At 36.8% G+C, this 8,771-nt stretch overlaps 1 protein-coding gene across 1 annotated transcript in view; it reads right to left on the bottom strand.

The window, feature by feature from the left end:
• The window catches only part of LOC138306873 (propionyl-CoA carboxylase beta chain, mitochondrial-like), a 59,111-nt gene that overhangs the window by 39,875 nt on the left and 10,465 nt on the right, over positions 1-8,771 (bottom strand). The window lies entirely within an intron of this gene.

Raw genomic sequence — 8,771 nt, 5'->3', positions numbered from 1 at the left:
AAGTTTTGTAATTATTCTTTTGTAAAACAGCAAGTTGATTGATATACATTGTATCCGAACTTCAATTCAAACCGGATAACTTGTTAGCTCACCATCGACCATGAAATTGTTTGTACACTTTCTTAACTTCATGATCGTTTTACAAAAAAAAAAAAAAAAAAATCAAATCCCCATACCTCTGATGAGTATAATAAAACTGTCATTACAAGTGAATCAAATATTTTCAGTTTAAGATGAACAGGAAGAGATACATTCCTTAATTTCTTATAAACAGCAAACACCGATTTAATTGTTTGTTCAGCAGGTTTTCCCTTTCTTTAAAAACGCTACCATTAACATTATTTTCTGTACCTAGATATGTAAACAATTCTCTTAAATCTAATTCTGTATTCCATAACATCAACTGGTGTTGTTGTACCGATTTACGTCTTGAGAAGATCCCATTTTTTATCTTTCTGATATTAAGTTCTAATTTCCATGTTATGCAATATTGTTAAAATTCATGTAACACTTGTTGTAGACCATCAGATACTTCTGATATCATAACAGTGTTATTGGCAAATAATATGATAAAAAGTTTTGGATATATTCCAATATCATATACCGTAAAAACTGGTATAATTTTGCGCAGGTAATTTTTAGGGCTGAAAATGCTTAAAAAAATCTACTATCAGTATATTTTGCGCATCAACAAAATGGGGAAAACAATGTCCAGGGAGTCCCAAAACCGATGTATGAAGGTGACAATTTCAATGCAAAATATTCCCCATAAATGCTTGACAACTTGCACAAAAAGTGTTGTATTTAGAAGAAATAACATATGAAAACCGCATTGTGTTTGTTTTCTTTTATTGGCCACCGTAACCTGAAACTGAAATATCTAGCAGATGTCCAAAACATCGGCGGTCTGGTCCGCCGTACTCCGTGCACATGTCAATGTTTTGAGATATTACACATGAATAGTAATCAGGAATATTTGAAAAGAGTAGAATATATTTACTTAACTTGGCACAATAAGTAATTAGTGTGTTTGAGATCATTAGCAATCAACAGCAATCAGCTAGCGGATACGTAGTTTAGCTTGCAACAATCACAGTGTGCATAATTTGTCAAGATTTGTAAGACAAAATATTCTTTTCCACCCGGTAAGATTCTAAGTCATAAAGGTAGATTGAAAATAGGAAGGGAGATAAAATAACCAGATAAATATTTGTAGCGGGATCAGACTGGGTTGATTGTCGGCGATCAGGTAGCTCAGTCGGAAGAGCTACATTTTCTTCTCTCCTGTTACAGAATTGACACCCAACTAAATAACCAACGGTTGTGATGTTTGAAAGGGTCTCGTATGTATTCAAAAAAGGAGGGAGGAGTGTAGCGGGACTGGACTGGGTCGATTATCGATGACCAGGTAGTTCAGTCGGTAGAGCACTCAGCTAGTGTTCGGAGAGTCCCGGGATCGAATCCCGGTCTTGCCGCTACATTTTCTCCTCTCCTGTTACATATGGTACCATACTGTGCATGTAGATATTCAAGGTAAATCAACAATGTTCGCTGATCTTGCAGAATTGCCTTACAGTGTTATAATGAATGCAGTAAATGTATGTCTCATTGGTGTGATTGATTTAAAGGCAGTTCATGTGGTGACCGAAAAAAAAGGTAAAATCAATACTTTCAGAGTGATCAGGGAACATTGATAGTCAAGGCGGGGAAAACATAAGACGACCTGTGTTATACAAATAATGTTTAATTGATTTTCATTAAATTGTCTCGAAGGTGATGATTAGTGTGTTATGAACGATAAGCTTAATATGTTTTTGACAAAAAATATAAACAGCTAATGTCATATTGTGTTTTAAATTTAAATAATCTTTTATTTATTCATTTCATTTCAAGCATGTACATGTCATAGAATATAAACAAATATCAGGTATATGCTTAAATCATATTACAGTTAAATTCACAATAAGGAATTTGAAGATGATGATAGTAATTATTTTCGGATTGAAAATCATTACAATATTAAGCTTCCACAGTTGAAAATTACTTCTTTTTGTTCACACAATTCTTCTCCTAGACTGTTTCCAGTTGAAATGATACATGCATGCTGACATTCTGTAAAACATAAGGAAACAATAAATGTATTAACAGAGTAATTACTGAAAAGGCTAATATCATATAATTAAACATTTAATCATAAATAGCAATACCAGCATAGAGGAAATATTATTGAAGTTTAATTTCCGCTGTTCTTCAGTCCTCCTGTTCTTACATGTAAGAGTTTTGTCCTTCACAAATTGATTGTAATATACAGTCTATAGCAGTTGTTATATAATGTGCACAAAGAAGTATAAATACACATATGTACACGTATGCATGGGTACAGTGGTAAATTAATAAGTTATACAGAAAATGATGGTGCTTATCATGAAAAGCGTAAAGTCTATTTTGTTGAGTAAAAAGTTAAAAAACTAACATTGTTCACACCCTAAGATGTAATCGCACTCAAAACAGTGATCATGTGGGCTTTTGTGCGATTGCATTTGTAAGACTGTGCCAGGTGGTAGAGATTAGTTCCGCTCGAGTGATCACACAATGCAAGTGAGAGTCGGGAATATGTTTATGTAAGTTTTAATTGCTAATCTCTGATGCTTGTTGGTAAAATATAACTCAGGATAATTGCTAAACAATTAACAGTTTTCTCTACATTTGTTACATATTGAAACAGCTTTTTAAGTGCCGTTTAACGGAAGAATTATGAAGAAGAAATCGGCATTTTCGTCGATCTAGTAGTCCAAAAAATATCACTTCGAGTTATATGAACATTCCATATATGATTTATGTCATTCGGCCAAAAATGTATACTTCGTATTACCTAGTTTAATGCATATGCTGTATGTATATGATCAGAACGTCAAGCTCCTGTGGTGAAAATAACTAAAATGTTTTAAAAGTATGGTTTAGTGGTAATCTCTGGTAATATTTATACTTGTGCTTATACAATTATCGATAATAATGGATGTGGTAAATATCCATACCTTATTAACTGCCGTTAGTTTTAAGATTACGCCACCTTGGACATTTACAAAATGTTCACCGTCTGTCACGTGCTATTTTATCAGTAGTCCAAGTTTGTCCAAAATTTTGTTAGAGTTGTCTTTCTTCCATTGTGGATTTACACGCACATGTGGCATAACGCAGCCGTGATAAACAAATCTCCATATCGTCCTGAAATATATTTGCTCCCGAACTAATATGATTCAAAGTGCAAAAATCATTATTGTAACAATTTTAATGTTTGAGGTGAAATATAGATTTCATTTTTTCCGTTGCGGGATAATTGTCACTAGTAGGGACTAAACGCGTGGGGCGAAGCGAAGCATTTTCGGGACGAAACGTCTTCATGTATTGAAAACAACATTTTCGGGACGAAAAGTCTAGATACATTGTACACAATTCAAGTGAAAATTTTCCAACCTAAGATCATTTGGATGATGTATATGGTAAGGATATGAAAGTAGTAATCTACTATTCCTATTTCAACATTACAGATACGCTTATTTCAGTAACTTTCATATTCAAAATTTGCTATTTAAAATTCCCGGTAAAATCAAAGTTGTTGAATACACTGCCGCTAGGAGCGCTAGTATCTGCGAGCAAGTTCTTAGCCAATCATATTGAGGAAATTGACTGAAAGAGAATTTTGCAACCACGATCACAATGGCGAGGTGACCCTCGCCAAAAATCGTAACAAATTCTGTACATTCCGCAGATGAAATTTTCACGGTCACAGTAATGTGATCCCAACAAATAGTTATGTTATACTGGTATTAATATAATGTTCTATTGTTAATTCCTCTTACAAAAAGAAATGCCATCCAGGATTAGCAAGCCTGTATTATTTTAGTTCACTTTTTGTTTTTAACATACAGTACATTGTTTAAACACCTATCTACTGACATACTCAAAATTATCAAAAGTTGTGAGTTTCTTAAGATAGTCATCTAAGTAAATAAAGGAGCATTATCAGCCATTCAAAAGTCTTTAAAACTCTAAACAGCTGGGCAGTCCTTTAGGTCTGACAGCTATAGTAATTATCCCCAAACTCTTAAACCCAGGCGACACAAGTCATCTCACAAATCATCTCAGTTTAGATAACAAACACATTAAATTAAGTTTCTTTATCCAGTGTTCACATTTAATGAGATCAATTAGAAGAAGGGAGGAAATCTACCCCCTCCGCCCCAATTTCAGTACCCCACCATGAATGAAGGGGTTGGATCAATACTGCATGGGGAAGACACATCATGTGTCTTGAGAAAAAAATGGACTGATTTTACAGTGTCTATGTGTGAACTACCTTATCCAGGGCTCTTAAAAAATTGAACCAAGAAGTGCTTAATATAAACCAACAAGCCTTTCATAAAATTATTCTACGAAGTAAACCATAAATCAATTTGCAAAAGAAATCAGTAAGGAAACCAACACCATTTTCATATTCGCAGTCTGCATTTAATTTGAAGTAAGTGGAATTGAAGCCTTGAAGCCTAAAAAGTGAGGGGGGGGGGAGCAGTTATAGGACGGTGCCCCCGGGACGTATTGGGTCAGATACAGTAATTTACAGAAGTGATTTTATATATTGTACATAATCCAATATAATATATATATATATTTGATGGGAACATAAAAATACCAGATGATGTCTGCAGTCCTAATTTATATGTAACTACCATGTTCGACGCAAAAAGTGCTCAGGGTATTTAAACAAGAGGCCCAGAGGGCCTGTATCGCTCACCTGGTTTTTTGTTAGTAATTATCACAAGACTCTGACAACTAGAGTAATAAGCAAAATTGACTCCCAAAGTTTAATTTTGAATCACAACCATACAATGATGCTATTGATACCATACAAATATGCTATCCAATACATAGGTTCAGAGATAAAGTAATTTATATGAAAGAAGTAGCCTAATTGACCTTTTTGACCTCGCATCTATTGCCGTCTAAGGCCCCGGGGGTCAGCCCTATCATTTGTACAATTTCAAATCCCAACCCTATAAAGATGCTACCATTGCATTATAAGTGCTCTTCCATTCTTAGTTGCAGAGAAGAAGTCGTTTATATGGAAATAGCTAAATTAACCCCTTCTGACCCCACCCTTCAGCCCCCCAGGGGGTCAGCCCCATCATTTGCAAAATTTTGAATCCAAACCCTATAAGGATGTAACCATTGCATTATGAGCGTAATCCCATGTTAAGTTGCAGAGAAAAAGTCATTTATATGGAAATATACCACTTTGGACCCCGCCCCTCAGGCCCCCGGGAGGTCAGCCCTATGATTTGCACAATTTGGAATCCCCACCCTATAAGGATGCTACCATTGCATTATGGGTGCTATACCATGCTTAGTTTCAGAGAAGAAGTCGTTTATATGGAAATAGCCAAATTGGCCCCTTTTGACCCCGCCCCTCAGGCCCCCGGGAGGTCAGCCCCATCATTTGTACAATTTTGAATCCCCATCCTATAAGGATGCTACCATTGCATTATGGGTGCTATCCCATGCTTGGTTTCAGAGAAGAAGTTGTTTATATGGAAATAGCCAAATTGACCCCTTTTGACCCCGCCCCTCAGGCCCCCCGGGGGTCAGCCCCATCATTTGTACAATTTTGAATCCCCACCCTATAACGATACTACCATTGCATTATGAGTGCTATCTCTTACTTAGTTTCAGAGAAGAAGTCGTTTTTATGGATATAGCCAAATTGACCCCATTTGACCCGCCCCTCAGGCACCCGGGGGGTCAGCCCCATCATTTGTACAATTTTGAATCCCCACCCTATAAGGATGCTACCATTGCATTATGGGTGCTATCCCATGCTTGGTTTCAGAGAAGAAGTCGTTTATATGGAAATAGCCAAATTGACCCCTTTTGGCCCCGCCCCTCAGGCCCCCGGGGGATCAGCCCCATCATTTGTACAATTTTCAGTTAGTAGCCCATAAGGATACTACCAGTCAAATTTTGTTGAAATCCGACCAGCAGTTATGGAGAAGAAGTCGATTGTTGACGGACGACGGACGCCGGACGCTGCGGTATCCCATAAGCTCACCTCGGTCCTTCGGACCAGGTGAGCTAAAAATTGAAAAAAAAATGAAAAGGTGCTTAATATGACAAAATTATTGCAAACCTATACAGTTTTGATCTTAAATCATACCCAGGCATTTGAAATTGGGGAGAAGCACTAATAAAGGGACATGGACACTTATTGGGTCAAATATAGTACTTCTATTACTGATGATTCTTACAAAACCATTTATTTCAATTGTACTTGTTGACTTACACATTAACTGGCCAACACAGTTCTGAGTGTAAAAGTTACAAATCACATACATGTACTTTCTATTTTTTATATATAACCCCTGATATGGACTCCTCCCCTTATCTTTCCTTTTATCTCAGGACTCCCGAGATTATAGACGTCTGCCGTTAACATGGTTTTTTTCTACAGGTGTTAATGATTATAGCGGTTACCTTTCTTGCTGATTAAGCCTGCCTTTGTCTATCACCTTATGCACCTGCTTTGCTACTTTCCTTCCCACCATCCATTACATACATGTCTTCATGGTTATCAAAGACTACTTTATCTCTAACACGACTGAAGTAAAGGGTAATTAGGGCCTGGAGAAGCCATTAACAAAATGGCTGACCCAACATACCATTGTTCATGCATGAACTCCAAAATCAACCAAAGTCTTGTAGTCAAAGATAACATGTATTTGTTTTTAGACCAAAAGAAATTGTCCGAGAATTCTTTTGGGTTCCAGTAACTTTATGTGCTAAAAACTCTATTTGATCTTCTACGTTACAACTGCAGACTCGTTTGGTCTAAGTGACATAGGCAAAATAAACACTGATCTCCATCAACTCAAAACCTCCCAAAAACAAACACCCTTCAATTCCCAAAAGCCAGTCAATTCCATCCATCTACCACTTAAACATTTACCTTAATAACAAGTAACAGCCCCCTGTATCTCCGCCCCGCCCCTCATCTACCCCGCAACCTTACACATGTACCAGCACCCAACCCATCCCCTAGTACATGTATTCTCGTTATGTCCTGTAACCTGACACGAGGAGAACTCTATCGAGCATTATAAATATCAAATATTACAGATAGGAAGGACAAAGAATTATTTAGTGTTTGGGATATTGCAAAGATAGATTTTTTCACGCTGTATTTAGAATCAAGTTCTGTCATCACAATAGCTAGCAGACATGGCCAAAGAAGTCTTCTTTACTAACTCAGGATATCTCTTTTTATTATATGATTTTTTAGGTGATTACAAAATAAATTGCTGAAATGAATTATTTTTCCCCATTTCTACCATTAACATATAAGTACATCACGTGACGGAATACTTGATTCTGATTGGCTACACACATGGGTACTATGTGCAATAGTGCCCGGGCAAGCGGGCGAACATGAATGTATTTTGACGTCACCATTGCATGACGTTATCATAACGTTGCGCTTTGACCAAGACATCATGATGACGGACAGGCTGTTGTGTGTGGGGACGGAAGCAAATGTTGCTTTTTTCTACAGAAGACAGTTCACTCACCTTCTATACTGATTTACTTTTAATCTTCATTTAGCTGTCCCGTTTTATAGAAACACAGATTTCTGCGACAATTCATATGTTTTACTTTTAATGTAACTATGTGTTGTGGAAAAGAAGACAGCAATGCAAGGTGTCGCTTGACGTGCTTCTGTTACAATGACATGAAAACCGGTCTCATGTGAGGGTGATGTACTAAACCCATTATGGCCTGTTTGAGAGGGCACTATTGCCTCATAGTATTGTTTCGTGATGGAATCTATTTCATCCCTCGACAATACTATGAGGCAATGGTGCCCTCTGAACCAGGCCATAATAGTTAAATAGTATGACTTTACTCCTTACTTTTTTTAACAATAGTACATGTCAATGTAAATTTTTCAAACTTAGGGTAAGACGTCTAATCCACCCGTTAAAAATATTCTGTATTTGCATATTACAGAGTTATCTGCCCTTACAGGTAGATGAGCGTAACATCATACTTTTATACTTTTCAGAGAAAACAATATGAATTTTGCTCACGAAATGATGACATCACAATCAAAAGCTACCCGCAAGGGAGGCAACTCTGTAATATGCAATGTACTAGTGAAAGCCATTTACATTTCACTGCCTTGTATCTAACGCTAAGACAACATCATGACTGACATGATATGATTTAAATGTCAGAGCGATATCTATCCTGATTGTAAATCTGATTATCATGACATTGTGATGACACTGACTCATTCACCCCTGGAGACATTTGAACTCTTCTGATGTAAAGCCTTGAATAGTTCATTATGATTTTATAGGGGTGAATGATTTAATTAATATGCATGGTTGCTATGCACTTCATACAACTGCTGAACACATTTAAGACATTCATCTTTGAAGACACATTTTGAGTCTTCAAAAAAACCCTAAAAATTCCTCAGTCCAAGGAAAGAAAGTCTGGCCCAGTAAAATTGTAACATATATATTCTTACCCAAACCTCGATATTCCAGGGGTTCCGATCACTTACCATACTATCTCTACACCCCTGGACTATCTCATAGTAAAATTGAAGGCAGCTCAGTGGAAAACATTTGACCAATCACAGGCAAGCAAAGAGTTCCTCTGAAGACTACAGAGAGAGCGACGCCTAACATCAAAGCTACACAGTCGACCACAGTGTA

The sequence above is a fragment of the Argopecten irradians genome, chromosome 14 (genome assembly GCF_041381155.1).
Source record: "Argopecten irradians isolate NY chromosome 14, Ai_NY, whole genome shotgun sequence".
In the NCBI taxonomy this organism is placed as follows: Eukaryota; Metazoa; Mollusca; class Bivalvia; order Pectinida; family Pectinidae; genus Argopecten; species Argopecten irradians.
The sequence above is the reverse complement of the archived record's forward strand: the minus strand, read 5'-3'. Positions and strand labels throughout refer to the sequence as shown.